The sequence below is a fragment of the Diadema antillarum genome, unplaced genomic scaffold (assembly GCF_040938485.1).
Source record: "Diadema antillarum isolate AM-2024a unplaced genomic scaffold, OU_Dant_1.0 seq00001004_RagTag, whole genome shotgun sequence".
Taxonomy (NCBI): domain Eukaryota; kingdom Metazoa; phylum Echinodermata; class Echinoidea; order Diadematoida; family Diadematidae; genus Diadema; species Diadema antillarum.
Genome location: NW_027271842.1, coordinates 557,601 through 573,663, shown reverse-complemented (window position 1 = coordinate 573,663; position 16,063 = coordinate 557,601). Strand labels below are relative to the sequence as shown.

Below are 16,063 nucleotides of genomic sequence, written 5' to 3'. Positions count from 1 at the left end.
AGCCTTATCACACACGCACTACTGCAAGTTAAGAATGTGATCGTGTGACAGCATACATACGCTCTTTGGAAGAACACCTAGGCTTCCAATGATCTCGCCTTTGGGATGGGCACCCCTGGACGCTCGCGAGTGTGACTGGAGGAGGGATTACACCTTATTATCTCTCCACCTCCATAAACGTATTAGTACACAGTGAAGACACACATGCAGATCAAGAGGTGACAGATAATGATTTCATTTTAGCCATTCACATTGCATCTTAATATTCTAGTTGTCTTACTTTTTATTTACTTAGAAATTTGTCAACATTTTCACCTAAGTGTGCACCAAATTGCTCTGAATTTCAATTCTAAAAAATATACAAAAGCTCCCTTGTGTGAGAGGGGTGCATCCCTCCCCTTTGATCCACCTCCATGAACTTATAGGCCTTGTACAAAGCAGTGTAGTGAAAAGTTAAAGACGCATGCAGCGGATCAAGAGTTGACAGACGTCATAAGTACGATCCCGTTAGCCATTCAAATTGTCCATGAATATTTGTTTTTCTTATACTTTTGGGATTAAAAAAAACCTACAAAATATTCCATCTCAGTGTGCACCATTTTCAATTTCAGTTTCAAATCTAAAAAAGGAAAGACAAAAGCGCCTCCCCTTCGGTCCACCTCCATATTAAGAAAAGTTGACAGAGGCGCCATAAACATTATTTAGCCATTCGATTTGGCCCTGAATATTCGTTTTTCTTACTTATGGGATTGAACAATTTGCAAATATCACACCAAAGTGAGCGTCATTTCAAATTCAATTTCAATTCTAAAAAAAAAAAATATCAAAAGCTCATCCCTTTCCGTCCACTTCCATACGGATATGCCTACCATCAACCATTCACAATGTCTCTGACAGTGAATATATTTTATTTTTCTTATTTTTAATTTAAAAACTTGAATAGTCCTCTAAAGTGTGCAACAGATCATGCAATTTCAATTCTAAAAATGCAAAAGCTCCCTCGTGTGAGAGCGGACACAGCTTACACCAACTCCCCCTTTGATCCGCCTTTATTAGACAGTTTGTCCTTGGATATCTCAGCCATTTCAAAACCAATTTTCATCAACTAAACTTTTAATTCCTCTTAGAATTGCGTGCTCTTTCATATTTCATATAGAAGTTTCTCATAATCTCACAAAAAAGTTGGAAACCTGAAGTCCCATCTCAACCAAAACCATACCATCCCTGTAACGTGGTTTGCACTTCATGTGATAATTTAATGATGTTTTTCAAAAAGATTTCAAAGAAACATTGGTCTCCGCTGACGAGGGAGGAGGAGAAGTAGTTTTGCTACATAGCGCCATCTCTTGACAGATAACCTCCCAATGGCCCCTCTCCCTCTAGCACGCGATTTATGGCTGGAATATGCGCTGTTTACGGTTTTGGTACAAATACTGATCTAATTCACACAATAATGGTATGTCACAATGTTCCTTCAAGACGAAACTAGAAGACAATTAATATTCTGTTGACCTTCGTTTTGCCTTGTTTTTTTTTTCTTTTTATGGTCGTAAGAATGATAAATTTTGATAATATTATAAATGACGGTCGCAAGCGGAAGAGTTTCTACACGGGCAAATTTGTAAACATTCACTGAAATGCATATCCAGGCCTGTGTTATATTAATCTCTTAACCCACATTATCGGATTCAATTACAATCATAATAGCTTTGGTAAACTGCCTTTAGATTTTTCGGGGACATCGCGTGACTAGAAAACTGCGAGAATCCGAAACTCTTTTGTATTAATTACTTAGATCCTCTCTCCTTAAGGTACGAAGGTATATGATTATGACCGAATATGACTGCAATTTTTTTTTTCGTTTGTTTTCCATAACAGAGATGCCCCCTGGTCTTTGTTATTAACAGGTTCACAACCAGCCATGCATAATCATTTTATGTAAACAGATTTTTTTTTTTTTTAATGACGATGTGATTATTGGCTAACACGCTAACAAAACAAAAACAATACGATTTGTTTGAATTTACTATCATAAATATTATTGTTAAAACTATATATATGAACCAGAATACACCCAATTTTCTTTCTTTTTTTTTCTTCACAGACAATGATTGGCAATTTTACCGCGATCTTGTCTTCTTCTCCGTTTCCAGATTGGCCTACGGGTGTGGTTCTCATCATCGAAAGTTTTTTAACAAAAAACCAAAAACAAAACAAAACAAAAAACACCCACACAATAGGAAGAAACGAAAAACTAAGATAATTCAAAGTATGTCATCTGAGAGAAAGAGAGAGAAAGAATCCGTTGCCCCATTGATCCGTATCCCATTAGTAGGGATTGAATCATTTTTCGTCCACAGAAATTCCGTTTCATATGACTGCACTGCGATCTGCACGATGATTGGACGAAGTCTGTCAGCTCTCGACACATGTTTGGCGCACGTCGTACGCCACACCCTACAACGAGTTAATTATCAGCATTCTGATTCTGACGAAGAGCGTTGCAAGGCAGTCTACTGCGCAGACGACCCTTTACAAGTAGTTGCCACTTTCTCGCCAGAAGAGACCGGTTGTGAATATACGACTGCACGCTCGGGGGCAAACATTTTGTTTCATTAAAGAATCAACAAAACCAATCATTTTCAGGGATTTTTGCCTGCATTTTTCATATCTGGGAACTTACACACCAGCCACCAAGCAACATGAAGGCTCTTTTCGTCTGTATCATCACCTTTGCCTTATTTATGGTAGCCTACGCACAGAACAACACAACAAGTGTAAGTATGAAATATACTTTGTTCTCTTCTGTGAATATGTCACCATTGTTGTATCGGCGGCATCGCTTTCTCGATTTAATTGAATCCCTATTATAGTACAAATTAAAAAAGACCCGCAAATATCATGTTTATTTTTTCTCAGCCGTTGAAAGCATCACTATGATAATGTAAAACTACATGTATATCGTCTTTCAGTGTATGCGGAATTGGTGAAGACAGATGAAATCTGGGAAAGGTTGCACAGCATTAAAAATCGTTTAATATTCATTATGAAAGGATGTGATGCTTTTTGGTCATCTCAAATGGCCTTATACCTCTAATACCCCCCTTCCATCCCCTTTCTATGCACGGGCAAAGAATTCTAACTGCTTCAAATACGTTTGACCATCAACTCGCTTTTTAACCTTATAGCCACTTCCTAAAGAGTCCTTTTGAACTCGCTGGTAGCACTATCCGAGATCGCTCTCTCGACGATTGCACCCGCCCATTCTACCCCCACCCAACAGGGGCTCTTCCTCCGCAGACTCAACGAAAGAATAAAAGAGAAACCAACAAAAAGCCGCATCCATTACCTCTTAATATCTACCTGTAATTCAAAATATAAAAGTGGTTTGATAACGGAGAAGTCAACGGGATCGTTATCTTTATAAGTATAATAGAGTGACCTCTTCTCGAGGCGACACATAAACGGTTGTAGCCCTTGATGGAAAATTTATATGCAGATGTATACCATCATGATCACTTATTGGAATGTACAGTGGACTGTTTAAATCTAGATTTTAAGGGCCGACTGTTTAATTTGGTGGTGTTGTATAAAAGAGTGCAATGATGTTTCGTGCGGTAACTAGAATTTCTATTTTCCTCAACGACGGTAAGCATTTTGAGAAGATTGCGAATGGGACGAGAATACCGTCTCAGTCGACCAGTGCACAAATCTAACGTCGAGATGACGATTGGAAATTGGAAATTGGAAAAATTATGAAAGAACGCGTCGAAATATCCGACTCGATCGGTCATATGAGAGCATGACGTCAGTGGCAGCTTGTTCATCATTTGTTTTATGAATTTACTCCCATCAGTATGGTATAGTTTGAGTGTGCTGAACATGTGACAGTCCCAAGTGAAAATGACACCAGAGTCCCACGTAGCGATAGCTGTTAGATTTTAGCTAAGAGGTACAAAGTCGAAATGATAGCCAAATGGATTTCAGTTTCTCTGTAAGATTGAATGACACATAAAAAATCCCACTGATGTATTGTTTTTGATCGACCTTGTACTTTCATTTCTCGAAAACAATCCTCGAAATTTGTATCAACTTTCTTTTCACCAGAACCATATAACAAATTTCTTTCTTGTATGGCACGTACTTCTTAAAATACATACATCAGTCTTAATGTGTCGCTCTATCTAAAGGAACCTCCTTTCCTTGCTTAATGAAAGTCACAACATTTATTGTACTTCAATTCACAATATTTCCCTTGATTACATTGCTGTACTCATTTTATATCATCATTATGTATTCGAATGTCTTTATTACATTTTTTTTTGTGTGGAAATGGAACAGAAGAAGTACACTTTCTTTATAATCCCGACCTTAACGCCGTTAATACCCAACTTCAGGGCTACAATAAGTCATGATCACTGCGTGACTCTATAAGCTTCGTTAAGATTCGTGCTATCTTGGACTTCTTGCGAACCCGGAAGGGGTGAAAATAAAATAATGTACGATTTCCTAGAGCTCGAGACAGGTGACTCCACGGGGGCGGACTCGGTAATTTGCAAGGGGGTGACAAAGGGTGAGCGGAAAGGGGGTCGTGGTAATTAGCGGGACATAATCCAGCCGCGTGCTCTTCCGGGGACGATGATATCCCCCCCCCCCCCCCCCCCCTTCCACTAGAGATCGGGACTGCTCTTCGACATTTCTTGTAACGTGTCATTTATTAACATCATGACATGCACGTGATGAAAATTGTGTACCAAAAATTGATCGGAAATATTCATCACGCACTCGTAGTAAAAACAACAACAACAACAACAAAAACAGCAATTAAATATCTTTCTTATGATACTCTCTGTCATACTTGTCGAAATCTGTCAAAGGAAATTAATTCTATACTTCATGTTGAAGTTCATCCTGAGGAATAGAGTGCATTTACACAAACGATATGTTGATATTGCAACTTATTGACAAATGATATGATGATAGATATTCAGTGTCAGTTGGACATGGAATATGACAGTTATCAAAGTTGGTTTTTTTTGACACCCCCCCCCCAAAAAAAAAAAAAAAAAAATATATATATATATAGAGCCTAAATCCTTTTCGTCTCGGTGTAGCAATACATTGACTATACAAGTTAGTCCTCGCATTGAAAGTTGTCTTTTGTAAGCATTTTTAACTCATTTGCAATCGTGTGATACAACAGATAAAGTTTCTCTGTTAAATCATTTCATTTAAAAAGAGAGGGAATTAAGGTATAATTTCTGAGGAAAGCGAGTGGACGGCTTGTGGGATAATGCCATCTTCACCAATCAAAAATTTGCTTTTTTTTTCCATAATATGACTGTGTATGTGACTATCGTCAACGTGCTGCGAAAACAAGTCAAACTGTTGATAAAATTTCATAAGTTGTTTTATCCCATGTACGATCCTCGTGGCAGCACTTGATTTTCTTTTAATCTCTGTCTCTCTCGCCCTTTATTAAGGGTGATGATTTGAGTACGGGATGTTGTTTAGCTTTGAACGGACATCATTCTCTCACTCACCGTCCCTTCACCTGCAGACACCACGCCCTGCCCATAGAGATCCGACAAGAATGACAAATGAATATTTTTCCTTCAAAAATAATTAATCACAAGTCTTCCGATTGGTCCAAGAAGAAGAAACAGCAAACAAACGAACAAAAAACCAACCAACCAAACAAACAAACAAACAAACAAAAACAAACAAACAAAGACTCTGCTTGCGCATGCATGAGGTGTCCCTGGACGAACGCTACAGATCTTTTTTTTTTTTTGCCTTCTTCTTTTTTTCAACAATCGGTGTCATCAATTTGAATGCCTGCAAGAGAAGTGTGAAGATAGTAAATCGTTATATTTGCCCATTTTCACAAAACTTTCTTTATGTCAACACAACCTTTACAGGCCACAACGGATAGCCCCATGACGACACAGGAGGTAAAAGTAAATGAACTTTGAAAATATCCTGCATCCATGTCTGTCTGTACTTTCATCCGTGTTGCAACGTGTGTGCATCATTCATAAAAGTCGAATTTTTAGTGCATTTTGTACATAGATAAGAATAATGATTATGTGCATTTAGTCTACGTCTATTTAGGTATTTTGTTTTATTGTATTTTTTTTTTCAAATTGCTCAACAGAATGAGACGATAAAAATGTATACCATGTTAAATCATGTATTACTTTTTGTTTGATGGAAATAGCTAAATTGAATTGAATAAAGTAATCAACTGGTGCGAAAAAGCCAAAGACACAATCCAATTAATATTAGATATCACGATGATTGATTTTGCATGTTTTAAGGCTGCATCCACTTATAAATGAGCCCCTCATCGATTAAGAGTAACTCCAAATCACCCAGAATGGGAAAAACCTGTCTGCATGTGCCTGCTAATGATAACAGTAACCTTAAATTAAGTGCCATCATGATAATTAATCGCACGAATTAAACTCATTTTTCCTGGCGTACTTGACTGTGGAATGCTTTTTCACCTTCTACTTCTCACTGGGGGTACTTGCTTCCGATTCCAATTACATCAATAATAATAATGATAATAATAATAAAATAATAATAATAATAATAATAATAATAATAATAATAATAATAACAAATGACTGAGATACCAACAGCACTAAAGACATCAGGGAATACAATTTAATTTTCATGATGACGTGGTTGAAGTCCCGCGAGGTCTGTTTTTATTCGTCAAACATGTCAAAGTGTCATCAATTAATTCCACGTTGTTGTCTTTTTCCTATTTTTAAAACATAAGTCAGATATCGACGTTAATGGGCTTGGTTTATGATCAACAAAGTTTTGCACTTTTTATAAGTATCTTTTTGTTCAGCTGGTTCCTGCTTTTTCATCAGTTTGACTAAAGAAAATTATTACTATCAATCAAAAATGTGGAAAGTCGTTGCATTCTTCCATTAATCGTGCACATAATCAAGCCCACTGAAAAGACAGCCTGAATTCGAGGCCCTGAAACTCCGACTTATCACAATATGACGAGTTTGATTGCAAATGAGTTATGATTCACTCTTTTCATTTTGTGATATTTACAATTCAACCTTTCAAGAAACTGAAAAAAAAAGAAAATATGTGATATACGTTTAAAAGAAAATATGCGATATACTTTTAATCATAACTTCAAGAATTTTCCTTGTTATGCCACATGTGAGGTATCATTGGAAAAGTTTTATTTTGCTCCATATGATGATAGACTTATTATAGAAAAATGTTTAAAGATTGCACTTAACCCGCTTTGAGGTTAAACTCTTCATTATGACTAAGATCCTGGTTTCTCTCGTGCACATCTTTTCTTTTCTTTTCTTTTCTTTTCTTTTCTTTTCTTTTCTTTTCTTTTCTTTTCTTTTCTTTAGAGCAAGCCACGCGAATAGTTTAGCACGCTGGTGTGTTTAAGAAGGCCTATTTTCCTCTACATGCTTTAGACGCTTTAAATGGGGGCAATTAATGCAGTTCTTCTTGATGTTGACATTTATAATCTAAACTGCCAAGGCAGCTCGAGTTTGAGTGGATATCTTACAAAAAAAAAAAATCCATTTGATCTTAAAATACATGATCACGCATAATGATTTAAGAGCAACAGATTAAACAAACAAAAAATGATTAAGAGCAAAAAATAATATTTACTCTATGCTTTGATCCATGCTTTCAGTGTGAAATCTAAAACTCGCCAACCCTTCAGGACTGTATTATTTTGGTCCTATCTTCTAAATAGTGTATATAACAAATTATATTAATACTTTGCTATAATAAGCAGCCGGCATCTACGGAAAACAGCTCTGTGGTTTCAACGGTACTCTTTGAAACGACGCAGGTAGCTATGGGAAATCTCTACTCTCTAATCACATGCATGGCGATACATTCCATCCCATCTGCAGTCGACGTTCTTCAACTTTCAGTCATAAAAAGCTATCTATCTTCCCTTTTTGAAACATTAAGTCAAACATGCCCATGGTAATATTTTATCCGAAAATTTTACAAAATGTTCATGTAATCATCCTCATAGTCGCTCGTGCTGTAGAAATACTCTAGACACCATAAAGCTCTTCAGAAACTGTGATGTGGTAACTTCTGACACCTGGGCCCTGTTGCATAAAACCCTTACCGCTGGACTTACCGCTCCTTTGTAGCGGTAAGTCTTCAAATCAGCGGTAAATTTTACAATCCTTGATGCTGATTGGCTGTGATGCCTAATTTTGACGGTAGTTACCATTGAAACTCAATGGTAAGTTTTATGCAACGGGCCCCTGGTGTGTCAATCCATTAGTCCCATTTCATTGACGACAATGTAATGAGACGCCGTGAGATGAAGCAGAGCCGGTAATTTAGATTTCATAATTTTCCATGCCTAATAAGAAGAGGCAAGACCACTAATATGTACTTTGACCAAACAATGGAATTAATCTTCTATAATACAGTGATTCTACCCCACTTCGAGTAATGGGGAAGAAACTGAATTTTGGTAACGTAAAATGTCTCTAGGTACTCCAAAACAGCATCTTACGAAATGCTCCCGACGTGTGATATCGTCACAACAGACAACAACAATTTGTATGGGATACTGCGCATTGATTGACTCATTTCAAATTAAGATAAGACCTAATTGTTTTGTTAAATTCCCACCTGATTTTTCGTCTTGTTAAGTTAGCACAAAATATCTAATAATACAGTCTGATGAATTTAACACAAACCTTCTTTTACCGAAATGTAGACCCAGTTTTGTAAAAACAAAAGAAGAAACACCATTAGATTTTAGCAAATCAATTATTCAACCAGTTATCGGAACCCATTAAGACACGTACAGGTTAGCACAATAATTTTCTGTAAAGGATATTAACTCTTTTCTCTACTTGAATTATGAGTTCATTTATGGTTTAGGAACAATTTTGCGTTCATATTATGAACCTTAGTCCGATTCCGAACATTTTATATTTTGTATATACGAACGTTCAGTATCTGATTTTTGCCGAAGATGGATGTGCAATTTCTATATTTTTTCTTATCCAATAATTCTGCATTGTTTCAAATTTCTGTGTGATGTTACATTGTATGTATTACTCTATATGTTCATTGTAATCTTCGTTTTTGTATATCACACGGACTTGCTGAAAAACAGCCTATCAACTAAATGCAAGTATTTTAACTCCTGTTTGATACAACAAACAAACAAACAAACAAACAAACAAACAAACAAACAAACAAACAAACGATTATGGTATACATGTTGTATATTTTGCATCAGCGACTAAAATGACTGATATAGCATGATGCAATGTTATCGCAAGACGACAGCGTATCAATAACACGTAATTTACACCAAAAAATAATTCATGGGACTAGCATCAGCCGCTTTCATTTAAACCAGTGAGCTTGCTGTGGTTCCACGACATTATTTAGCTCCTGCGACAATTGCTCAAATGAAATATCTGCACGCTAAGCCAAGCATGAATTCTACCCACACCCTCTTTCTAATCCTAATCTTCACATCAAACTAAACCTAAGACCCTATCACAACCCTAACCCTAACCCTTTGTCCTTGGAGAAAATAAGATCGGAGCAACTGTTGCAGGAACAATGCGTCACCGCTTGCTGCATAATCATCACGCTGTTTCACGTCTTAGCAGCCGCCCCAAAATGTCCACACGCTCACAAAGTATACCTTTTTTTTTCGACAAGCTCAAAATTTTATCGAGATCTCTTTATACCCAACAGGCTCTGTGTTGACTGCATAGCTTTAGTTTTTGTTTTTTCTTACCTTGCTTATCAGATTAAACTGAACTACCAAGACTCTATTATACCTATAAAATCCACATAAACCCCAGTCAGGTGCGTAGCATCTCAATGAAATAATTGATCCCGAAACTCATATTTCCTACATTATGGAAATACGAAAATCACCAGTTTTAAACGCGAATTAAAATGTGTAAACCCTATAAAACATATAGTTGTAAAATTGATTCGGGCTAGGGCTGTTAAATGAATCCAAATTTATGGTATTTACATGTAAAGAATTCAATAATTACATTATAATTTTTCACCCAATTTTGTCTTCGAGAAAAGTCAAAGACATTTCTCGTATGTTTGAGTAACGTGTATCAAAGAGGGACCGTTGTTATGCGCCGAGAACACTATGTTCGTCTGTCTATGATAGCGTACAAAAAAATGACGTTTAATAGACGTTTTTTTTCTGCTTGTACCATTACAAATGGTTCTTGTATTTCTTAATTTCCTTCAAAATTCTGGCTGTAATACGAGTCTACATCGATGATGAGTACTCACAGTGGTACTCAATGGTCAAACCGAAGCTGATTTACGTCCTGAATAATCCACACTGAAAGATGAGTGTCATGATTATCATTATATATATATATATATATATATATATATATATATATATATATATATATATATATATTTCTTTTTTTATGTGGGTAGGTTTATATATCAGAGCAGTGTTCTTCAAGTGAAACAATATTGTATTCAAGGATAATCATTAAGAAGACAGTGTTGATTGTCCACGCCCGATAAGACAGGTGAGGAACCACAGCAGACAATTATTGTCTATACGACTGCAGTGGTGTCGGCCGTTTACAAGCGCTTTTTCACAAAACCCAGCGCAAACTTCCTCAACGGTTCTCGAGGAAGAGGTTTCTCCAAGCAGAATAATGGTTGATTCAGTTTCATGATTTTTATGACTTAGCACATGGCCAGAGCATTCTCTATTTTTTCCCCGATTATAGAATATACATACAAACGCATTGGCAATTCAAGAATTGCTTTGTGCGATCAAGACTCTGAGCAGGGCAGATTCCAGCATTGCGGTATGTATACGGTATAATGATAATCACTCACGCCGCTCTCCTGGGCTTTCACAAGGTTCTTGCTCAGACAGTGTAGACACAGGTGTAATTGCCTTTACATAGCTGTTGTTCTAGCAACCAGAAAATAGTGCTAAAACTCGGAATTGCATTAAGAGGCGGAAAAACCTTTCACTACACTCCTATTCATGATATTTCTGCAACACTGGCAACATGGTAAAAAGAAGATAGGCCCTATACAGAAACAAAAAACCTTTGCCAATTTGATGTTTAATGTTTCTGTCACTATCTGAGGCATTTTGACCAAGTCTGCCTAAGTGTATATTAGTGGAATTAGAGAAAATTCAAAGTCAATTCAAGCGTCAGCGTATACTTCGAGAACTGTTTGTGTATTCAAAGAGGTATATGTGACATTTCATTGTTAAGTCTACATTTAAAGACACACACGCCGTATAACGTTATTGTTAACATTATTGTTGAAAATAATGTAAGGGCAGCTCGTTTATTTCTGAAAGCGGGAGTCATCCTTACTTTAAAGAGGAACAAGCGTAGATAAACGTTATCGGATCACGTCAGTTAAGACAGCAATAAGGAACTGAATAGAGTGGACTTTGAGATAAATACATTGTATAATATCCAGTGTGAGAAAGATAACTAGATATTTCTGAAGGGGGGGGGGGTTGTGGTCGAATAGAATTCGTGTCTTACTTCTTTGTCATCGATGTATACACTGTATTGAGAGAAAGAGAGTAATTTTTCAAAGTTGTCGGCAAGATTGATGGTATTTAGTATTTTCGTATTTTTTGTCTCTATTTTTCTCTTCGCGTTCTCCTTGCTGAGCATGTATCACGTAACTTCAATAAGATTAAAAAAAAAAACATTGATCGGTGATCTCATTTTCATCACTCGTTTTGTGCATGAAGATCCAACATTAGATTGAATGAGCATCATGGCAGTAATAAGATCTTTCCCCGTCGTTGTTTTGTGTCATTGGTAGGGAATTTTATCACCAGTCGTTATCATAAAGATGGGCGTCATCATCATAAAAATGGGCGTCGCCATGGATCCCATGTCGTGTGGATGAGTGCATCACATAAAAATATTGTTGTCATAATGATACGTCGGCAGGCGTGCGAGGTGTGCTAGGATCATGAGCTCTACAACTTCAGTCACTGTCATCGCGTCATCAGTGCCATCAGAACATGAACAGAGACTTTGCTACTCCATAAATACTCCATAAACTATCCAAGGCGGCTTTGAACAAGCACAAAAACAATCAAGCAAACTATAGAACAGAAAACATTTAATCGAATAGGATATGAAACAAACAAAGTCAAATGCACTCTGATCGTGAGAGTTCAATCAGAAAAACAAAAAAACAAACAAACAAGTGTGCTATAGTGAAATTACATAATCATCTTCTCGCTTGGCAAAGTTTTATCCACATTAGAAAGTTGTACCATCAACTTGTTTCCACCTACACCGCTGACCTACTGTATTTGATTCACCCATGTTCACGTCATGCCGTTGTACAGTCTGAAAAAAAAAATGTCCAACGAGGTTTTTTTTTGAAAGAATAAAAAGTTTCGTTTATATCTGTGTCTGTTCGTCATCACATCAGTAGCTTGTTACCAGCCATTTTTAAATGTGTGATTACTTGTTATAGATATAGTAACAATGATTCATGCAAACACAGCCATTGTGTCGTCATAGCACTATGTGAATGAAAGTGTCGGGTGATGATGATTATATGATAACGATGATCAGAAGGCGAAGTTTCAAATGGAGATATTTTACCTGAAGTAGAATCTGTCACAGCTGACATCGTAACATCATGAATTGAAGAACTTGTTCTCCCCTCTCTCTTCGTTCTATCTTCCTTGAGATGTTATATTTTTGTTACTCAGTTACACAGCTCCTGTAAAAGAATGCAATATAATAATCAACAGGTCCCGATCAACCTTAAAAGACAAGATCATCCAAATAATATGTGTGGATTGAGTGAATGGCAGCAATACCGCAGAACATTTTAGTGAAGTTTGAGAAGAATCTTGAAATTCATATTACTTTTGAACCCTTTGATTGCGGTCAGATTTTCCTCAAACTTTCACTGATGTATTCTACTACTTTTGTTGCACTTGGCACTCAATCAACACATGCATTTTGATAATCAACTTGCCCTTTAGCAAGTGTAAAACTGGATCACCGTTGGCTATCGTCCACCACCACCCGAAGGGATTTTACCTGGTCGTAAAATATCGCTGTCCGTATCATCGCCCCTATTACCATTACATCATCGTCGTCATCTAATTGTTCAATCCATGTATATGTGTAGAAAGAGAGGTAGTACATACGTGTCAGTTGCTCTTTTTGTCATTCGGGTTTTATTTTTTCACGAATGTCTCCCTTCGCTACGTGTGTAGGACTTTCATCACCAAAGTTTCAAAGTCTGTCCGCCTTGCCGATTGGCCTAGCAGCAATGCACGCTCGGCAGCTTTATTTACTATGAGCTTGGGCACGGATTCTACTCTTTTTTTTTTCTTATCAAATGTTCATCCTTCTTGTCAGAATCCATCATAAATGATGTCGAAAATCACCTGGGGCAAAATGCGATGTACATGTACTTGCGATAAGGCAACCATCCAAGAAATTGCAGGATCTATAGACGGATATCACTTTTTTTTCATTGGTGGTCTGAAATTCTTAAGTTGTGTTCTTCTATCAATCTTTATTTGCATAGCAATATCTCGCATAATGTTTACCATACAAACAAGTGGCCATCAATGTCGATGAAAATATTATACATGTATATATATATATAACATATATATGATTTGTGTGATATATAGGGTGGTACACAACGTGAAATTTGAGCATGTTGCAGCTTTAATGCGAAATTATTGCGGAAATTGAATATGCGCTGAGTGCACATCACAAGCGCTGCGCAATATTTCGCGACTTATATTTCCCGTTGTGCTGCTTCAATGTTCTGTGTATCATGTTTTATTTTTTCTAAGTGATTTGACGTCTCTCGAGGTTTGCACATGTTTTTCACATGTAGATTACACTTTATGTTGAGCATGTTGTCAGCATTCGAGGATGTTGCATAGCATGTTGCCAAATTTTTGAGGATGATGCACAAGAATTCGAGCATGTTGCAGCGACATATGCATGCTCAAACTCCTCGTGGACGGGTTCACGTTACGAGTTCGACACTTACGACTCATACAGCACACGAGTCATACAGCATACGAGCCATATACAGCCCACGAATTATATAGCCCTCTAGGCATACATCCCATAAGTTCGACTCTTAAGCAAATAAGTCCCATGAGTCTGACAGTAGGTAAACAAGACCAACGAGTTCGACACAAGGCAGACAAGGCCCACGAGACCGACACAGTAAGCCCCGTGATGTATAATGTCGAACTTGTGGACCGTTTTTACCTAGTATCGAACTCGTGTGCCTTTTTTTCTTACTATCGAACCCGTGGGCCTCGTTTGCCTGTTCTGACGAACTCGTGGGAGAGACAGTCCCAGTCTCCATGGCAACAACCACACATCCTCATCCGTCATCTCATCCTCCTCCTCCGGTCCACCACTTTCTGGTCGTCAGAAACACTTCAATCTCCACCAGCAGCAAGCGGACCGTATAGTCTGTACCGAAGGCTTCAAGTCAACAGATTCTTCACAGTCATAGACCCCCAGAACACCATCAAACAGCGTCGCGTCGGCTTCATTCCACAGAGACAGCCCGAGACGCATGAATTAATCGCAGTCTATCTGATTCATGAAATACGACGACTTTAAACTACGTCGAATCTCAACCATACATCACAGAATGTTTGCAACTTTTCTTAGTTTCTAATCAAATCGCTTAACAATCTCATAAAATTATTGGCAACGACTATAAATCGAAAATGTTAGTATCTGCCCCATCCACAAGCTGTACATATTATCCATATTTTGAGTGAAGGGAAAATTGATATCAAAATGCTAATTGACCTTGGAGGAGCTAGACTTTGTTTTGAAAGGAATCAAGAGCTATTTGCTTGTTACTGTTGTTTTATTTTTAACTCACCATGTGAACGAAATTACGTTATTACATTACATGGTTCATTACCACTTTGTCGGGCAAATTCCCGCGCTCTTCAGTAATCGTTTGTTAACGTCTGTAAGAGGATCATCGATGCATTACGCTAAATGGCAATTTAAAATCCTCCATCATCTCCCTGTATTTTAACCATTGTTAACTAGTCGATCTAAAACCATCCGGATTGAAAATGTCCGTGTGCTGACGGTCCGTTGAAGTCATACATGTATATTTGCCTTTCCACTCGAATGGTGTGATATATGTCGTATTAATAATTTGTATATTTATGGAGCACTCTTGTACTAGACTCTCCTCGGCTGAAAGCGACGAAAGCCATCCACCTTTCCGAGCATCAGACAATTTCACGTTTATCTTTTAATTTGGCAATATCGTAGTCGGTCTAACAGATATGTAATCGTGAACGAGGTACCTTTTCTGTACTGTCTATTTTCACTATCAAATGTCAATCCCCAGTCAACGAAGCATTCTTCGCTCTCCGTTACATTTACTAGAATACGCCATGTTCGAAAATTATACTGGTTTTTTTTAACACCAATGGCAGTGTTATCCTCGATTAGTGACGGTGGCTGGTCAATCACTTGGTGTAGCTCTATGGTGCTATCTAAGCAGGATTAGACCAACGCAAACAAGCATCTTTCGGATATTGACCACCTGAACGCAGCAAAGCGCGATTGAGGACAGACTTAAATCTTTAGCTTCTCAGATAAAAACACATCACATATTATTGCTCTGACGGCCTATATTTATTGAAATAATTTTCGTGCGCTCTTTACCACCTACGATGGGGCACTCTTCGCTGGTTAGCTTTAAGTTAGAGAGGAAAATAAAGTGTAGTGAGGTTTCATATGACGTGCGGGGGTGAAGCCATTTTGTGAGTTTCAAACCATGAACTCAGGCTGATTCGTACGCGCTGGACTCCCACTACAACTTTCTTGGGCTAAAAAGCAGAAGATGCCATGAAAACGAGGAGAGTTTTCTATATCTGTAAAATTTATCTACACAGAGTGATTGTATCGCCTCTTTTGGTTTGTTAATGTTTGTGTTCTTGTTTTACCAAGACTGACATTCGTAATGATTTTTCTTTTAG

General features: G+C 37.5%; 1 long non-coding RNA gene across 1 annotated transcript; it reads left to right on the top strand.

The window, feature by feature from the left end:
* The first annotated feature begins 2,473 nt into the window (after positions 1 to 2,473).
* On the top strand, positions 2,474 to 9,071 carry LOC139742513 (uncharacterized). Its single transcript, XR_011711707.1, has 3 exons — positions 2,474 to 2,777; positions 5,922 to 5,954; positions 7,802 to 9,071. It is a non-coding gene; the product is annotated as an uncharacterized lncRNA (long non-coding RNA).
* The last annotated feature ends 6,992 nt before the right edge of the window (positions 9,072 to 16,063 follow it).